This window comes from Pipistrellus hanaki (assembly GCF_964339955.1).
Source record: "Pipistrellus hanaki genome assembly, chromosome: 12".
NCBI lineage: Eukaryota > Metazoa > Chordata > Mammalia > Chiroptera > Vespertilionidae > Pipistrellus > Pipistrellus hanaki.
The window spans coordinates 55889437-55907706 of NC_140514.1; the positions used below are offsets into that span (position 1 = coordinate 55889437).

Here is an 18270-nt window from a genome sequence, read left to right on the forward strand (position 1 = left end):
GCTGAACCCCAGCCACACTGAACCCTAGCCACAAGGAGATGCCGACCTTATCTCTTGTTATGGCCTTTACTTCGAGGTCTATTTTATTTGATGTAAGTATCACAACCCCAGCTTTTTTTCTCATTTCCGTTTGCCTGAAAAATGTTTTTCTATCCCTTCACTCTCAGTCTGTGTGAATCCTTTGCTCTAAGGTGGGTTTCTTGTAGACAGCAGATATATGGGTCATGTTTTCTTATCCATTCAGCTACCCTATGTCTTTTAATTGATGCATTTAATCCATTTATGTTTGTTACAATTGATAAGTACCTGTTTGTTGTCATATTTTTCCTTAGTGCTTGTGTTTCTTCTTGCCTTTCTCTTCTTTTTACAGCAGTCCCTTTACATTTCTTGCACAGCTGGCTTGGTAGTGATGAATTCTCTTAGCCTTTTTTTGTCTGTGAAGCTTCTGATCCCACCTTCAATTTTGAATGATAGCCTTGTTGGGTATAGTATTCTTGGATTCAGTCCCTTGGTTTGCATCGCTTTGCATATTTCATTCCATTCCCTCTTGGCCTGGTGTGTTTCTGTTGAGAAATCAGTTGCTATTTTAATAGGAGATCCCTTGTATGTAACTTTGTCTCTCTCTTGCAGCCTTTAAGATTCTTGCTTTGTCGTTGGTGTTTGTCAATTTAATTATGATGTGTCTTGGTGTCAGTCTTTTGGGGTTCAACTTGTTTGGGACTTTCTGTACTTCTTGGACTTGGATAGTTTTTTCTTTCCAATATCAGGGAAGTTTTCTGTCATTATTTCTTCCAGGAGGTTTTCTATCCCTTGCTTTTCTCCTTCTCCTTCTTGTATCCCTATTATTCTAATGTTGTTTCGTTCTGTGTTGTCCCAAAGCTCCCTTAGACACTCCTCTTGCTTTTTAAGTCTTCTTTCCAGTTGCTGCTGTGTTTGTGTTTTTTTCTACCTTGTTTTCTACTTCGCTAATGCGATCCTCGGCCTCTTCTAGCCTACTTTTTAAGCCTTCCACTGTGTTTTTTATTGCAGCTATGTCGTTCTTCATCTGCTCTTGGTTTCTTTTCATGTTGGTGACATTCTCGTTCAGCTCCTTATAGGTCTCATTGAGTTTTGCATTTGTCTTCCAGCCATTTAAACATCCCTATAACCATTACTCTGAATTCTGTCTCTGATGAGCAGCTAACTTCGAATTCATTTAACTCCCTTTCTGGTGATTCCTCTTTTCCTTTCCTTTGGGGATTGCCTTTTTGTCTTCCCATGTTTTCCTGTAGTGTTGTAATTATAGATCCAATTGCCTTGTTGCCCAGGTTCTTTTGGGGCTGGTGCTACTGTGTAATCTCTCAGTTCTCCTGGGCTTGTTAATCTAGTGTAGCTCCCTTATCAAGCTATTTGAGTTCTCTTGATGTAGGTCTGTAAGCTTGGGAAGGACAACTGTGGTGTCTACAAGTCAGCTGCTGTGGAGGGGAGTTTCTTAATTTTTGCTGTTTTGCACCCTTAATTGTAATCACACGTGTCCTGCAGGGACTCACAGTGGTCCCCAGGAACCGTCTGTTGGGGTCATGGGGTTCAGGGGACCTGCTATTTGGAAAGGCGTGGCTGAGATGCCCAGAGATATGCAGTCGTGGGATGGGCGGACACAGCTTTTGTTTGTTGCACCTGTGGTGAATAGGTGCTTACTCCCAGTGGCGGTTCACTGGAAAACCCACGTTAGTTTGCCAGTGAGGTGCACTAAAAGGACTCTGAAGGGCCCTAGCAGTGTAATCGCGCAGTTGAGGTGCCTGTGGGTCAGTATCTAGGCTAAGTGAATTCAAAGCTTCTACTGCTAGATAGGTGTGCACCTTCTGCTTATTCAAGATCACATCCAAGGCAAACTCACTGTAGCTCCAGGTAACAGACAGAGACTTGGCTGACAGCAGTTGCCCTCTCACTGCAACAAGACTTGTTTGAGAGGTCTTGTACCCATGGTGTGGGCAAGTGGGTTTTTAATATCCAAGTCCAGCCTAGTAGCAGGAATGCTCAGGCCCTTCTCAAGAAGGCAAATAATCATTTTCACTAATACTCACATGGTAAATAAGATTGTTGTTAGATTGTTGAGTTTGACAGTTGAATAGTAGCCAATTTCTCAGAGGAAATTAATGTGGCTAATGGAAATAAACGAATATTCTAGAAAAACTGATTGTACTGTACAAAAAGCTGTTCCTAAAGCGTAAACAAAAATTCTTATCGGCAGATCGTCTCATGGTAAAATTGCATAACATGTAATGAACCTAAAGCAGTCAGTTTAGTGCAAATAGTTAAAATGTAAAAGCTATCAAGACTACATTATAAAGTTTTCAAAAGTCTCCTATTATTTAAATTAAAAAAGGGGGTGACAGTGGAAGAATATCATGTAAGGAAAAATATCTTGCGAGTAAATTACATCTAAAAAATTTGTACTTTAGAAAATTAACCTTCATTCGAAACGCTAACAGCAAGATACCCATGAAAATACACACATGGTGTCAAAATAAGCCAGAGGAAAATCATCTGGGGGGGAAAAAATGAAAAAGGATCCCAAGTCAAATGTATAGAAAATATCCCTTTATTAACTTTTGGTCAAGATTATGTTTGTATATTTTCAGAAAACAACTCTGAGACCATCTGGAATCCTGTAACAGAGAGGAATAGACAGAAGTGCTCCAGCCATGAAGGCAGAAGAGAAACAGTTCAGAGATGGAAGACGCTGATGACGCCTCGTCATACCAGTAGACAGCAGCTGCGTGTTGCTGTAGGATACCCAGGACCAAACCAGAGACGGTCGGGCCTGCATCACCGCCATTTGTCCACCAACCAGAAGTGAAATATCATGGCTGACATAAGGAACTGTTTGACATTGAAATTGGGACTCAAAAGAACTGTTGGCCCAGAAAGGAACTCACTACAGACTGATTCATTTGCCTCCCAGCATAACCATTATGGCTTGTCTCAGTTTTGGTTCTTATAAGGGTATTTCTTGGATCACATGATCTTACACATCTAGAGGAAATAATGAACAACATAAAGTGATGAACAAAAACAGAACCAGAGAAAGAGAAGCAGCGATCAGACTCTCAAACCTCAGAGGGAAAGTAGGGGATGGTGGGGGGTAAGGGGAAGAGATCAACCAAAGGACTTGTGTGCATGTATATGGGCCTAGCCAGTGGCCATGGACAACAGGGAAGTGGGGACATATGTGGGGAGGATTTGGGGATGGGAATGGTGGGGATGAGGACAATTATGTGATTCCGTAATCAATAAAATTAAAAAAAAAAAAAAAAAGGAGATGCCCAGAGGTAGGTGCCCCAACCACCTAGTAACCCGCATGAGTCTTTTCTGATCTGTGTTCTCTCGTTTAGAAACGAGAGCACGTGCGGGTCCCCAATCTTGTGGACCCAACAGGCAGCCGCCATCGCCCGGAGAGGCTCCCCGCTGACGGCGCAGCTTTGGATGGCAACTGGCCAGGCGCTCGCCTGCGACCTGCCTCCGCGTCAGCCTCAGCTCCTTCCTGTGGACATGTGTTCCAGGTGCTCTAGTCTGAAGATTATTGTTTTTGACAAAACAAAGAGCCAACATACATGAAGGTTTATAGTCCTGGCCCCTCGACTGGCCCTCGCTGACAGCGACACCACAGGAGGCCGTCTCTCTCAAACAGAACAACCCAGACAGGACATTGTCTTCTTAGACTTTAGAACACTGAGGCCGCCCTCACCCTGCCTGGGCTCAGCCTCCGTGCGCCATTCACACGTGCCTGCCATGGTACTTAACCTTAAACTAAGACGGCCGGCTTCCTGCGCCTTCAGCACGCCGGTGCAGGAAGCACGGGCTCTGAGGTCACGCGCTCCAGAGGAAGGAGACAGGCCCCGGAACGGCCACGGTTTCTCAGCACTGACGGGAGCCACAGACAGGGACGCGCTCCTGCACTGTCACCTTCAGGCTCACACCAGGAAGAGCCTCATTGTCCCCGCTCGGAGCAGAGAAGTTGGGGACCACACACAAGTGGGCCGAGTGGACAGGTGCTGTGAGAGTCGGGGGCCTCTGTCTTGGGAGCCCTTGGCCTTGACCCTGTGCACACTGCCCTTCACCAGAGACCAAGCCATCCAGCCTGCACGGCGTAGCTGGCTGAGCAGCTGGCTGACCCTCCCCTGGAGCGGTGCGAGGGGGAAGCTGGCAGCGATCAGTCAGGCGCTGCTGACACAGCTTCACTGAGTCCCATGAACGCAGACAGAGCTTCTGAATGCACGGGCTTCCTCAGGACCGGAAGCTACATTACCGAAGAAAATGCTCCAGGGAATTCTTACATACTTCCGAACTGTGTGACCCCTCTCCCCTACGTAAAACAACGTTGTCACTATTTTCCATCCAATTTCCCACCAGGCATCCGTCACCTGCCTCCGGCATCCAGGAACACAGCTGGCAAAGATGGGGGAGGGCGGGGAGTCCAGGTAAGCACATTCAAAATGACCTTTTGCAAAGGATATATTTCACCCACGTTTTGACTTATGATGGAGGGACCATCTGCCTTTCACTCCACGCAGGACTATTCAGTGACCTACATGCCTCTGCAGACTTATCCTATATAATAAAAGGCTAATATGCAAATCCATTGAATGATGGAGCAACTAGTCCCTATAACACGCACTGACCATTAAGGAGCAGATGCTCAGCACAGGAGCTGCCCCCTGGTGGTCAGTGCACTCCCACAGGGGGAGCGCTGCTCAGCCAGAAGCCGGGCTCATGGCTGGCGAGCGCAGGGGCGGTGGTGGGAGCCTCTCCAGCCTCCGAGGCAGTCAGAGATCCCTCAGGGCCCCGGACTGCGAGAGGGCACAGGCAGGGCTGAGGAGCACCCCGCCCCCAGGGCACGGATCTCGTACACCAGGCCTCTAGTGTACTTATATGTAAGCACAGTACTACCGTTTCCCCGGAAATAAGACAGTGTCTTATATTAATTTTTGCCCCCAAAGATGCGCTAGGTCTTATTTTCAGGGGATGTCTTATTTTTCAATGAAGAATACGGTACACATTTATTGTTAAATGAAAATAAAGAAAATTTATTACCTGTATACGGTACGGTAGTACGGTAGTTGTCAACACAAACCAGACAAACTGTGAATCCTACAGTATTAAGAATTTATTCATTTTGCCGGGACCGGTTTGGCTCAGTGGATAGAGCGTCGGCCTGCGGACTGAAAGGTCCCGGGTTCGATTCCGGGCAAGGGCATGTACCTTGGTTGTGGGCACATCCCCGGTAGGGGGTGTGCAGGAGGCAGCAGATTGATGATTCTCTCTCATCGATGTTTCTAGCTCTCTATCCCTCTCTCTTCCTCTCTGTAAAAAAATCAATAAAATATATATTAAAAAAAAAGAATTTATTCATTTATTTAATGACAATCATGTCATCATCTTCTGGAACATCATCATAACAATCCAATTCCTGAATTTCCTGGTGAATTTCTTGTGACTCCATTTCTTTCAGAATCAGTGGACCAAATCTCTCATGTTTAGCAATAGCATTCTGAGACAGAGCCTGGGGAGGGCCTTATTTTCGGGGGGATGCCTTATATTTCACTCAGAAGGAAACCTGTAAGTAGGTCTTATTTTCGGAGGATGTTTTATTTTCGGGGAAACACGGTAGCTTTGTAATAGACTTGGATATAATACTATTTGTTTCATTTATTTTACAATAATAGGAAGCTTTCAAAGAACTCATCTGTTCAAGTCTGATGTGACACACAGCGGGCTGTAGGAATGACACATGAGGAAATGGAACGCAGACCCACATGCATCTGGGATTCTAGTCTACACCAAAGGCACTAGTTCAAGTCAATGGGGGACGATAATACTTCTTCTAATCCTCTGCCAGGACAAGCTTATTGATCTGATAGAGAGACCGAGAGGGACAAACAGCAATTGGCTGCCTCCTGTACCCGTGCCGAATGGGGACCAAACCCACAATCTAGGTATGTGCCCTGACCAGGATCCAAACCCACAGCCTTTCGATGCACCCGAAACACTCCAACCCCCTGGGCCACACCAGCCAGGGCGAAAAGGTAAGAGTCCGTAGTAAATGGCAAAAGCGTATGTTGGTGCCTTTGAAGAAAGCTGGAGCCACGCTTCACTTCCTACAACTGGATCAACCAAGGGCATCTAAGGCTTATGGGAGAACAAGAGTACAGGAGGATATATAAAATATAGCCTTTATATCCTTGCAGGAAGAACTTTTTAAAAAGCATAACAACTTTTTTACATGGTAAAATATACTCCAGGAAAACTAGAAAGACAAGTTAAAAGTTGGGAAAAAACATTTGTAATTCCTAACACAAGGCCACCTCTCTCTTCTGGAGACGGTGCGAGCTCCTTGAAATTGATAGGAATCCAGATAATCCAACAAACAAGCAAAGGAAAATACCTGCCTTTCAAACATACAGAAAGCTGCTGGATTCACTCACAATAACAAACGTAAACGAAAATCACACCAAGCCATTACCTTTCACCCAGCAGACGTGAGAGACGGGAAGTGTGGTGACAGCGAGTCCCGTTAACCTCCCTCGGATCATTGCGGAGGTTTAAGACATTACCATCTGAGGAAGGTAGATGAAGGGGGTAGAGGAATCCTTTGTTCTATTTTTGCAATGTTTCGTGAGCCAAAATTTATTTCAAAAGTAAAAATTTTGAAAATCACCAGAAAATGCGTCAGTGTGATAAAGCAGCAGCTGGGAGGTCGGAGGAGCAGACCCCTCCCACAAACGGCGGAGGGCAGGCTGGCAGGACAGCAAAATGCAGAGCCTGAGTGCCCATCAGGTCCACAGCTAAAGAAATGACCTGCTCTGCCGAAGTGCTACTCCCGTGTGAAACAGGAGAAAAGTCTCTAAGCTCAAGCAGAAAACGTTCAAAGCCATACAGTAACTCAGAAGCAGCAGGTGAGAACGTCAGACGGAATCCAATCTGATCTGTGAAGGCACTGAGCTGCCACTCCGCCTCCACGCACACACCCCAGCTGATCATCGTGGAGATTCATGACCCGCGTGAACCAATTCTCCGTAACCCGGTGGGCTCACCGCAGGCTTCTCTGCCTCAACAATCCACGAAGCGTTTAATCCACACCACACGGACCTCCGGCACACCTCACTCCTCACACCCGACAATATAAAGATAAGAGCATGTCACCCTCCATTTCTCCTCTCTAAACCAATCCACAATCGCCAAGTTACGTCTTATTAAACTGAGACAGTATAATGTACAGACCATAAAATTCACATCAATCATAAGAGAAGGGAGAAAATAAGAAGAAAACAAATGGATCCGAGTGGCCTAGGACTTGGATGCTGCAGAACCCTGAGGGTGCACACGGACACCGGAGCCCTATTGGCTGTGGCCTTGGGGCGCCTCCCCCAGGAAAGGGGCCTCCCTTATTGGCTAATTCACCTGCCTTTTTAAAAGCAAAACAAAACAAAAAACTATGTATCATTTCCAAATAAAAAAAAAAGTTGCCACAAAATGGTAATAGATAGGTGAAAACAAATCTGAAAACGAGCTAACCTTAACTCAGAATATTAATCCAATCGATACTTATGTGGATGTAGGGGAGAATATAGTATTGGCTCTGAAGTAGATGGAACGCAACTGTAAGTTAACGAAAAGGAGGTACAGTTTGTTCTCCCAGGAAACGAGCCGAATCCGATGATGACAGCTCAGCCCCCACCCAGCCCGCTGATTCAGCGGGACCCAGCTGTCTAACATGTGCAGTGGGCACCAGCCACTTCACAAACTTAGGAAACCACAGTCAATGCGTCCACACCAAACCGCTGAGCTTTTCAGCACCAAATTACGAGCCGGTTCTTTTCAGAAGCATGTGTCCCTGCAGCGGGAGCGGGTGGCCGCGTGGGCACGGTGTTCACAGGCTCCGGGGAGAGCCGGGGTCTCCGCTGCTCGGCCTCCCTCTGAGGAACCACCGTCCTCATGGGCAGCAAGTCCCCGGATCCTCACGTCCTTCCTGCCTCCCCACGGGCCCGATGGGAGCCCCGAGCACCAGGCCCAGGCTGCTCCCCATCCTCAGCCCGAGCTGCCGCCCCCGGCAGGTCCCTCACGCATGCGCAGGAGGAATGCCCACTTGCCAATGGGCAGCGGCTGTTCCTGCGGAGAAAGGCAGGGGCACAATGTTGCCCTCCCCGCTGCACCTGGTGGCCTGAGGACTCTGACTTACACCGCCGCCCAGACACAGCACACACTGTGCTTTATTTCTGTGCAGGGCCCGGCTGGGGTGGCTCAGTGGCTAAGCGTCGGCCTATGAACCAGGAGGTCATAGTTTGATTCCAGGTCAGGGCTCATGCCCAGCTGGTGGGCTTGATCGCCAGTAGGGGCGTGCAGGAGGCAGCTGATAAGTGATTCTCTCTCATCGCTGTTGTTTCTGTCTTTCCCTCTCTAAAATCAATTTAAAAAAATATTTAAACGTATAAAGGCGAAATAGGGGGATTTTCAAAGGTTGTGCCTCTGGTGAGTGAAAAAGGCATGTAACTCAATATCAGCTTTTTCCCTGGGGGAGAAGGGAAGGTGCTGAGAGGAAGGGTGGGCGGATCAGACTGAGTCACAGGCTGGAGAGGAGAGTGTGTTTTTGTCAGAGGGCCATGAACAGGGACTCTGTGATAAATCTATTTCTGAAAGACCACACACTCGCACTCCCACTAATGGCACCAAGCCAACCCCGAATATGCGAACCTCAGAAGTAAAACGTTAATAAAGCTCGCCCTGTCACAGGTCCTCAGGGGCCGGCGGAGCGGGCTGTCATGGCGATGCTGTCACTATCTGATCATGTGGCTCCTTCCCCGGAGCCCGTGGGCACTGCTGTGCAGGGCCGGAAGTGCTGACCCGCTTTTTCCAACTCTTTAATTCACTGGATGGAAATGTGGGGAAATGCAAGGGAGAATAAAAGAAAGAAACAGAGCAGTGAGGTTAGGAGCGCCTCTGGGTCCTCTTCACACCAAAGGCAAAAGGAAAACTAAGATCTGAGGTCAGGAAGCTCCCGCCGAGGACCGGCGCTGTGCCACTGCTCGCCATGCCCGGCCAGGCCCGGCTCCTCTCCACGGTGGCCAGTGCACGGCCGGCCCCCGCCAGGCGCCCCCGTCCACAGCACAGCGAACCCGCTGCCGTGAAATGAGCGTGCCAGCAGAGTCTAAGGGGAGGCCGCGGGAGCACAGAAATAGGAAGAGTGACGCGAGGCCTGGAGTCTCCTCGGATGTCATCAACGACCCAATAACCTCGTACGAGCAGCCCAGCCGCCCGCCTCCCACAGATCGCCCGCACACAGGCCTCTGAGTGACGGTATTGCATAGACGGGTGTTTGCCAAGTTAACCGCGAGGCCGGTGCCCATCCTGCCTCCAACACATCAACACCTCACTTCCTTCGCTTTACCGTCCGGCCGGTGTGCACGCACCTGACCGGAAATCCTGTTTTCCTGAGGCCTGTGATGATAAAACCTGCTCCCGCCCCCAGAGACGTGGCTGCACACACAGCTTTTAGCAGAGTAAACTGGAGCAGAGCTTTCACACGCGGAATTATTCCTCTCTTCAGACAAGCCTGGTCAAGCACCTATCATCGATGTCCCAGACGTAAACGTCTAGTTTTACTGAAAAAGAAGAGAGAGAGAGAAAGGGAGAGAGGAGGCACGGAAGGAAGAGAGGAGGGAGAGGGGGAGATGGCATGCTCTCCACGGCCTGGTAGGAACTGAGCGGTGACACACAACACGGGCATCTGGCACGTGTCTCCGTGTGGGCTGCCCCATGCACGGGCGGAACGTCAGCAACAACCCCACCCTGGGGTTGTGGGATCAAAATATCTCCAGACGTGGAAGTGCCCCCTGCGGGGTGAAGCGCCCGCTGAGAACACAGAGCCCAATGCATGCACTCCGAACAGACCAAGATTTTTTTTTCCCCTTTAAAAGCGAAGGCAAGACAGGAATATTAATGCATTCTCTAACTATTTTGGAATATGATTGAAATTTTAGGTGGCAGTTGCTATAATTACCCCTTCCAAAAATAACTGAATAAATGAGCACATTCAGCTTAACTCAATGTCATGATTACTCAGTTACAACTCCAGTTTGGAAAGCGTGTGTAAAGTATGCTATTGTTAATTTTTTTATGAGAAATGTTAAATATAAGTACATATGGACACGTGGATACATGTATTTGCTTGCATTAAAAAGCAATAAAGAGATTTCTCTACGGACATCTGGCTCTGGAACCACATATATGGTTTACATAATTATAAACCCATGTTAAATTTTTTAAGTTTCAGAAAAGCAAAAGCAGAATGAAAGCATATTAACTAAATGATGTATTGATTTGGTGGCATAAATAAAAGACTGTGGAACACAGCCTGTGACTGCATTTCCCGAGTGGGGAAACCCTAAGGACAGAACATCTCCAGCTTTTCCAGCAGCAGTGAAATTGTTGGTGATAATATTGGTAGAGTTGTTCTAAATATTTATATGTGTTGTGTACAGATAAACTAGGATAACCAAGCAAATAGTTATATTCATGTTCCTAGGGACAAATTTCAGCTTAAGAGAAAAGTAATACAAATATATAATCAGAGAAGCAAACTATCTTGTAATTTTGAATTATAAATATCAGTGTGGATTTACAATCCTATATAACAAACAGGTAATATGCAAATTAACCCTCAAGCCCTCACAAGATGGCTGTCTATGACCAGGCCGGCAGGGGGGTTAGTGAGGGACGACCAAACGGCTGAACAGCAGGCCGTGTGGGGCAACCTGGCCAGCGAGGGGAGAAGGGAAGGTCCATGAGGGGTGACCACATTGGCAGGAGGGGCAGTTGGGGGGACCAGGCTGGCAGGGGGAAAGTTAGGGGTGACCAGGCAGACAGGCAGGTGAGCAATTAGGAGCCAGTGATCCAGGATTGTGAGAGGGATGTCCAGCTGCTGGGGATTGGGCCTAAACCGGCAGTGGGACTTTCCCTGAAGGGTCCTGGATTGGAGAGACTGCAGGCTGGGTTGAGGAGGACCCCCCCCCCCCCCGCCCCATGCACAAATCTCGTGCACCAGGCCTCTAGTCTATGTAATAAAATCCTAGGCAACCATCAAGGTGGAACGCCCAATGACCAGTCGCTGACGTGCACTGACCACCAGGGGCAGACGCTCAATTCAGGCGCTATCCCCTGGTGGTCAGTGCACGCCCACGGGGGAGTGCCGCTCCGCCAGAAGCTGGGCTCTCCCGCCTCCTCGGCAGCAGTAAGGGCAGAGAGCCCGCGGTGAGCAGCAGCGAGCAGGCAGGCGGTAAGGAGAGAGGGGTCCGGACTGCAAGAGGACACAGGCCGGGCTGACCCCCCCCCCCCCCCTTCAGTGCACGAATTCCACGCATGGGGCCTTCAGTAGATCATGTTAAAAACAAAACAAGGCCCCAGACGCCATGACCTACCCGGGAATGAGTGCCCCCAACTCCCAAACCAAAGCCCCCAATTCCAATTCCTTCTGTAGGGACCACAGACCATGGTCTCTGGAGAGATGGGGACCTGAGCAGCACAAGGGTGTCAGCTGCATGAAACTCCTTCAGCAGGGCCTTAACTCATCAGCTCGTCACTTCTCTACACACACACAGCCTCCCTGGTGGCTGGTGGAGAATGCTGAGGAATCAGAACTCCAATTCTGAAAATTGCCAAATAAAGGCCAAGACTTCCCTGTGCAACGTTCCTCAGCATAAGGCTGGGCTCTCTCCTCGCCGGCTGCGGGGGAAGGAGAGGGCCCGGATGTCACCGCTTTGCAGCCAGCCATCGGCAAAGCTGCCGGCTCCCGTGTCCTTACTCAGCCACGGAGAGTCCTGCCAGGAAGTCAAACCGAATCGGCTGAGACCTGACGGGAATGTGCAGGGCACACGGAGACAGAAAAGCTGGTCGACGGGTCTGGTTAGCGAGGTTCACCCGCGGGAAACCCCGGGGACGGAGACCAGGCTACCCCAACAAATCAGTCTGCGACTTCAAAAAGAAACAATGAAATAAATGACTAAGATAACAAACAATGGAATAAAGAAGTAAGAAGGCAGAGAAACAAACAGGTCCTCCAGCTGCAATGTCCGAACCTTCTCTGGTCCTAGGTCTCACAGCCCAGTGCTAAACAGGGTTTCTGAGACGGGGAATTTACGCACAGGTGCGTGTTTGGTAACATCCCGGAGTTATTGTTACTGAAGTGTTTACAGATGAAAGGAAATGACATCTGGGATTTGCTTCAAAATCCAGCCGCTGGACAGTGTGGGCGTTTAGATGAATATAGTTCCAAAGAAAAACTCCAAGTGTTTTGGAAGTTTGAACCAACCCCCACACACACAGACACACACACACACACACACACAAGAATAATCAATTCATTCAATAAAGTCTGGAGAATTTATTCAGATGTTAAATATAGGAGATGTTAACACCATTCGTGTCCTATCAAGACCATTCCCAGCAGCAGCCGTGTGGTTTTCGCAGATCACAGACGCCGCCCCTCCCAGCGCGGCCGCGGACGTGTGCGGCCCGGGCGGTGCTCTCACGCAGGCTCCTTCCCCGGGGAGTCCACGCCTGAGCCAGGCATGGGTGCTGCAGTAACACACAATGGCTGCGCTCCCCGGGGAGTCCACGCCTGAGCCAGGCACGGGTGCTGCATACACACGCAACAGGCTACGCAGACACACGGAGAGACCGGGCCACCCCCGGACAGGAAGCGAAGGCAAACCGCTGGGCGCGCTGGCGAGGACTGGGAGGAAATGAACTCCCTTCGCTGTTACGGGAAGCACGGGTCCCTACACCCTCCTGAGCCGCCAGCCCCAAAGCGCAGCCGTTCCCAAACCCAGAGCCACAGGGCCAGTTCCCTCTTCTCCCACAGGAGGAGGAGGGAAGGTAGCACAGGAGGCTAATGGGATGAGGGAGGAGAAAGGACAATTTCTCACCAGTGTGGCTTCTCGGGATGAAATCAGCACAACCCTGACGGGAGGAAGTGGAGATCTGCTCTACACCTTCCTCTAACAGATGACAAAGGAGGTGTGAATGGGGGGCCCAGGCTGGCTTCAGGGGCTCACACGGGCAGGCAGTGTCAGTTATGCCCCTTCTTCAGGGGGTTCTCCTGAGTCTCCCCACCTGGAGGCAACAGACCCAAGTGTGTGGTCCAATTCCCGTCAATTTCTAACGCCAACAAAGCAGTTCTAATGGCTTGGCAGTTGGGATGAAAGGAAGGATGGCAGCGTCCTGGCTCCCAGGCAGAACTCGGGTCAAAGCCACAGGACCAAGGCTCTGGCCGGGTCTGGCCGGTGCCCGCAGCTGGCGGGGGCCCACCTGGGGCGTAAGCAGCCTGAGAGAGGCTGAGCCCACTGAAGACGAGCTCCACCTGCTTACCTTCCCGCCCCGACCCCCGGTGTGCTGAGCCCCTTCGCCTGGCAGTGAGGAGAGCTTGGCGGGCGGTGAGATGCCCGTTGTGGGAGCCATGCCAGAGCCCCAGAGAGTCAAGGCCGCTCAGAGTTGAAGGCCTTTTGATAGCTCACCAGATGGCCAAGGCCACTCTGAGCATGGGAATCCTAGCCGGAATGTCCGGGACCCGCAGGCGCAAGGGCACAGCACAATCTCACGTCACGTGTCCTTCTGCAGCCAAGTGACCACGTCATTGCTGGCTAGAGGCCTCTTTTGTCTGAGAAGTAACAACATGCTGCCAGCTGGTCAGTGGGCAGGGGAAAGGCTAGAGCGGAGAGCTGGTACGGCTACGATGGAAGGCTAAGAGCTCAGATGCGGCTACCATGCTACCCAGCACAGAGCCGAGAGTGAAGCTCAGAGGCAGTTCCTATTGAGGCTACAGACCAGCCAGGGTGCGGGGCAGGGAGACAGGAGGAGCTGCCGAGGCTGCAGCTGAGGGCGCTCAGGCACAGTGCCAGGTAAAGCGTGGGGCTAGGCAGCTGGGGCTGCTCAGGTAACAGCTGTGGGTACAGAGGAGAATGCCGGAAGGCTATGTATGTACCAGCCGGGGCACGGCTGCCTGTGTGGCCTTGGCTGTGAAGAGCTGTGTTGGCTAATGGCCTATGACCACTGGCTTCTGCAATAAAGACTCACTCTTATATGCTCCCAACTTCTCCTGGCTCCTCCCGCTGAGACCCGGCGTCCCAGAAGGTCCAGCCCTGGCAGAGGGGCTCGGCCCCGACAGTGAGGGTAGCGAGCAGAGTTCGAGAAGGAACCCACTCTGGCGCAGTCGGGGAGAATTTGGAAGAATATGTGCGCTCAGAGCAGCTCGGAGCAGCAGTGCCGAGCAGGGTTCCGCTGTTCTCTGTCTCTGATGCCCACCGCGTGGTAAGACACCAGGCGGCACCACCCGGCACACTCCCCGCTGCAGCGCCAGCAGCCTCCTCCGGGTGGGCGGGGTGGCAAGAAGGGGACAGAGGGGTGAGCGGGCTCCCAGCCCCTGCCCAGGGCCCACCTGCCAGCACAGTGCCCAGGCAGACAGCCCCACCGGTCTTCCGGGGAAGCCGGGGCCGGGGAAGCCAGCACCCAGCGCGGGTTATTGTTTCGGGGCAGCAGAACTCCTACAAACAGGCAGCAGCTGTGCAGCCGCAGCTGGCGAGGAAGAGGAGCTGCAACAGCAACTGATCAACAAGTTCTACTGAGCTCCCTACGGCTCAGCTTTGCTTCATGTGCAGTCTGTTTACAGGCTCTGATGAAGAAGCCGGGTTTTATCTCACAAGTCAATGTTTCTACTCATTCTACCAGCAGAAGCAGTAACACCTGGGGTGCTGTAGAAGCCGGTCTGCTCTGGCCCCTCCCTCTGATGCAGGCGCTGCCCGGGGGCGCGGCTAAGGTCCCCCCAGGGGTGCGGGAAGGCAGGCGGACAGCATTGGGAAACTTAGTGACCTGCTCTCCTCCACAGCTCTTTGCTATCCAGGGGCCAGGCACTGACTCCATAGGGCCCTGATCTGCAGCGGCATCCGGGCCCATCTCAGACAGGCACATTCTAGGGGCCACCCCACACTCTGGGGCTGGAACTAGAGGGGGGTTGGGGTGGCAGGGGGAGGTAGCAAAAGAGCCCTCAGAGTTGGCAGCAGACCAAGGGCGAATTCGAGAACGGGGAACCACAGGGCTAGATCCTCACACAAGAGCATGATGGGCAGCAAAGCTGGGCAATGTGTTTCTCAGACACATTTTATCACCCATATTAGGCTGTTACCTAGCAAGAGAATCACTTTCATCAGAAAGTAAAACAAAACACGAAAATACCAGGCAAATATTTCTTCAGTTGCAAAAAAAAAACCAAAAACCAAAACTCTATTTTGGATCCAAAGAAGTAGGTTAACTTTTTAAAAATATGTTTTTATTGAGTTGAGAGAAACATCAGGGATGAGAGAGAATCACTGGACTGCCTCCTGCACGCCCCCTACTGGGTTCAGCCCACAACCCAGGCATATGCCATAACCGGGAACTGAACCGTGACCTCCTGGTTCCTGGGTTACCACTCAGCCACTGAGCCACATTGCCAGGTTAGGTGAATTTTCTCAAAGAAAACATTATTACAGATCTGGTTTCAAGCGTACATATGACCACACCCTGTAAACATACTTTTTACCCAGCCCTGAGTGCCCGATGCTATACTTCTCATCCCTGGGACTATTCTGTAATTACCATTTTGAACTTCTTAATTCCTTCACGTTTTTCACCAAACCCTAAACCCCCACCCCTCTGACAACAGTCTATTCTCTATGACTCCGTTTCTATTTTATTTGTTCACTGATTATATAAGTGAGATCGTATGGTACTTGTCTTTCTCTGATTTTTTCACTGAAGCAAATAAGATTTCTTTCTTTTTTTACAGCTGAGTAGTTTTCCATTGTCTAAATCACATGTGTCAAACACAAGGCCCGCGGGCCAAATCCAGCCCGCCAGGCCTTGCAATGTGGCCCCCCGCACCGCGCTGTCATCACTGCACTCCGCTGTCAGTTTATGACATTGTCAGTTTATGACTGTTCAGTAAACCATTTGGCCCGCGATTTAGGCTGGATTTTAGATTTAGGCCCCTTCTCTGATTGAGTTCGACACCCCTAGTCTAAATGTACCACAGCTGCTTCCAGATCTTGACTATTGTAAATAACACTGCATGAATGTAGGGGTGCATGTATTCTTTTGGGTTGGTGTTTCGAAAATTGCTGGCTTTTCATTAAAAAGCACTTCCATTTTTAATTTTTAAGGACCCTCCATACTGTTCTCCACAGAGGCTGCCCCAGTCTGCATTCCCACCAGCAGTGCACGAGGTTCCCTTTCCTCCACATCCTGGCCAGCACTAGTCGTTTGTTGATCTGTTGATGGTAGCCTTTCTGACAGGTGTGAGGTGATATTGTCATTGTGGTTTTCATTTGAATTTCTCCAGCTATTAGTGATGATGGACATCATTTGACATCCTATTGGCCATCTGTATCCCCCTTTGGAGAAGTATCTATCTGGGTCCTTTGCCTATTTTGCAGTGTGTGTGTGTGTGTGTGTGTGTGTGTGTGTCTGTGTGTGTGTAGTTGCCTGAGAACATTTTACACAGCCAACACCCTCCCCTTCGCATCCAGGTTCAAGCAGAACAAATCTAGGAAGAACTTCATCCCAAACTGCTTTGCCCTGGCAGGGAGCCGGGTCCATTCCATCCTCCAAACACCAGCGCCAGGGCGCGGCTGTGGCTCTCAGCGCAGAGGAGCAGGCTCAGCCTGACTGAGGGCCCCGAGTGACGGTGACTGATGCTCTGACACAGGCTTCTGTGAGAGCGCTAAGCACGACTTGGCCATCGCCACCAACTACCCTGTCTGCCTGCCTCCTCTGGCTTTTATTGTCACAACAGCTGGAACTAAAATTAACCATTAGATACTATCAGCAGGGTGAGCATCCTCGAGAAAGCATGTGCTTCGATAAGGTCAGGTCTAAAAGACTAAACATAGAGATTCTAGCAAAACACCCATGGGCTTGGATTTGTTTGGAAAAGTCAAGGCAGGGCTGGGGCCTTAGGCAAGGCCCCCCAGAGGCCCCTGACCGTCCGGAGGATCCTCCTCACAGACTTTCCACCAAGTCCTGCGCCTCCCCACAGCTCCTCCCCCAGCACAGGCACAGGCACAGGCACAGGCACAGGCACAGGCCTGGCTCTCCCGCACCCCTCCCTGCCCTCAGGCCTGGGTCCCTGCAGGAAGGAACCGGGCTGGCAAGATGCCCTCATGGGAGGGGCTGCGGGTGGTCATCCCCCTGTCCCCCGTAAGGACATCTCCCTGCCATGATGGGCAGGTGAGCCCCCTGCATTCGTCCGCTCGGGCTGCCGTAAGAAAACACTGCAAGCTTCTCAGTCACGGTGGCTATGGACTCAGACCCAGGAGTGAGTGAGTGAGTCCTGGTGAGGGCTCTGCTCCTGGCTTGCACATCCTCACGTGCGCCCTCACACAGCAGAGAGAGGGCAAGTGCCTGGTGCTCCTCTCATAGGGCACTAACCCTACTACATCCGGGCCCCACCTGTACATCCTCATCTAACTTCCCTTCATTCCTTAGAGGCCCCCTCCCCGAACACAGCGGGGTGGGGGGTTGGGGGGACTAGGGCTTCAACACACGAACACTGGGGAAGACACATTCCAATCCATAACATTCCCAGAGAGGAGTTGGCCCAAGGCAACTCGACAACTGCATCAGAGCTGGGGCCAGAGGGCATGCCGGCCTCCTGGACAGGAGGGGACGGAACCGCCCTGGGCGCGGGGGGCGAGGCGGAGCCCAGGGGAGCGGTGGGGGACAGAGGCAGGGGGAGGGTAAAACCAAAGCGGGCAGAGGCCAGGACTGGAAGAGGCAGAAAAGCAAGAGCAGTAGAGATGGGACGTAGGCAGGTGACCGTGAGGCCAGTCTGCACAAAAGGCTTTAGTGCATGGTCACAGCGGGCGCTGAAGGAGGGCCTAGACCTGGTGCCTAGAGAGAAAGAGACCAAGATTCTAGTAGAGGTCAAGGCCAACCCCAAGCCTGGAGGCAAAGTCTCAAACCAGGGCCCTTTCAGGGCAGCCCCGGGCCAGGTCGCCCTCCGGGCCCACCTGCCAATGGCTGCTCCGAAGCCAGGTGCGTGAGTGCTCATCGCGGCCTGGCGCCCAGCCAGTGCTCAGCCACTGACTTACCCACAGACAGAATAAGCATCATTTCTTCGGCATCGGAACCGTCTGTAGACATGCCTCTGTCTTCCCTGTGCGGGGTGCTGAGACTGTAATATACCCTTCCATCCACACACTAAGC

The 18270-nt window shown here is 51.1% G+C and overlaps 1 protein-coding gene across 3 annotated transcripts in view; it reads right to left on the reverse strand.

Annotated features, from left to right (window-relative positions):
- NCK2 (NCK adaptor protein 2) overlaps window positions 1–18270 on the reverse strand; it is a 115763-nt gene that overhangs the window by 62660 nt on the left and 34833 nt on the right. The window contains exon 2 of one of the 3 annotated variants that reach the window (XM_084900913.1): window positions 8760–8905. The exons of the other annotated variants lie outside the window; for them this stretch is intronic. The gene's annotated coding sequence lies outside the window, so the exon portion shown is untranslated. The remainder of the gene's footprint in view (window positions 1–8759; window positions 8906–18270) is intronic. 3 annotated transcript variants of the gene reach the window in all.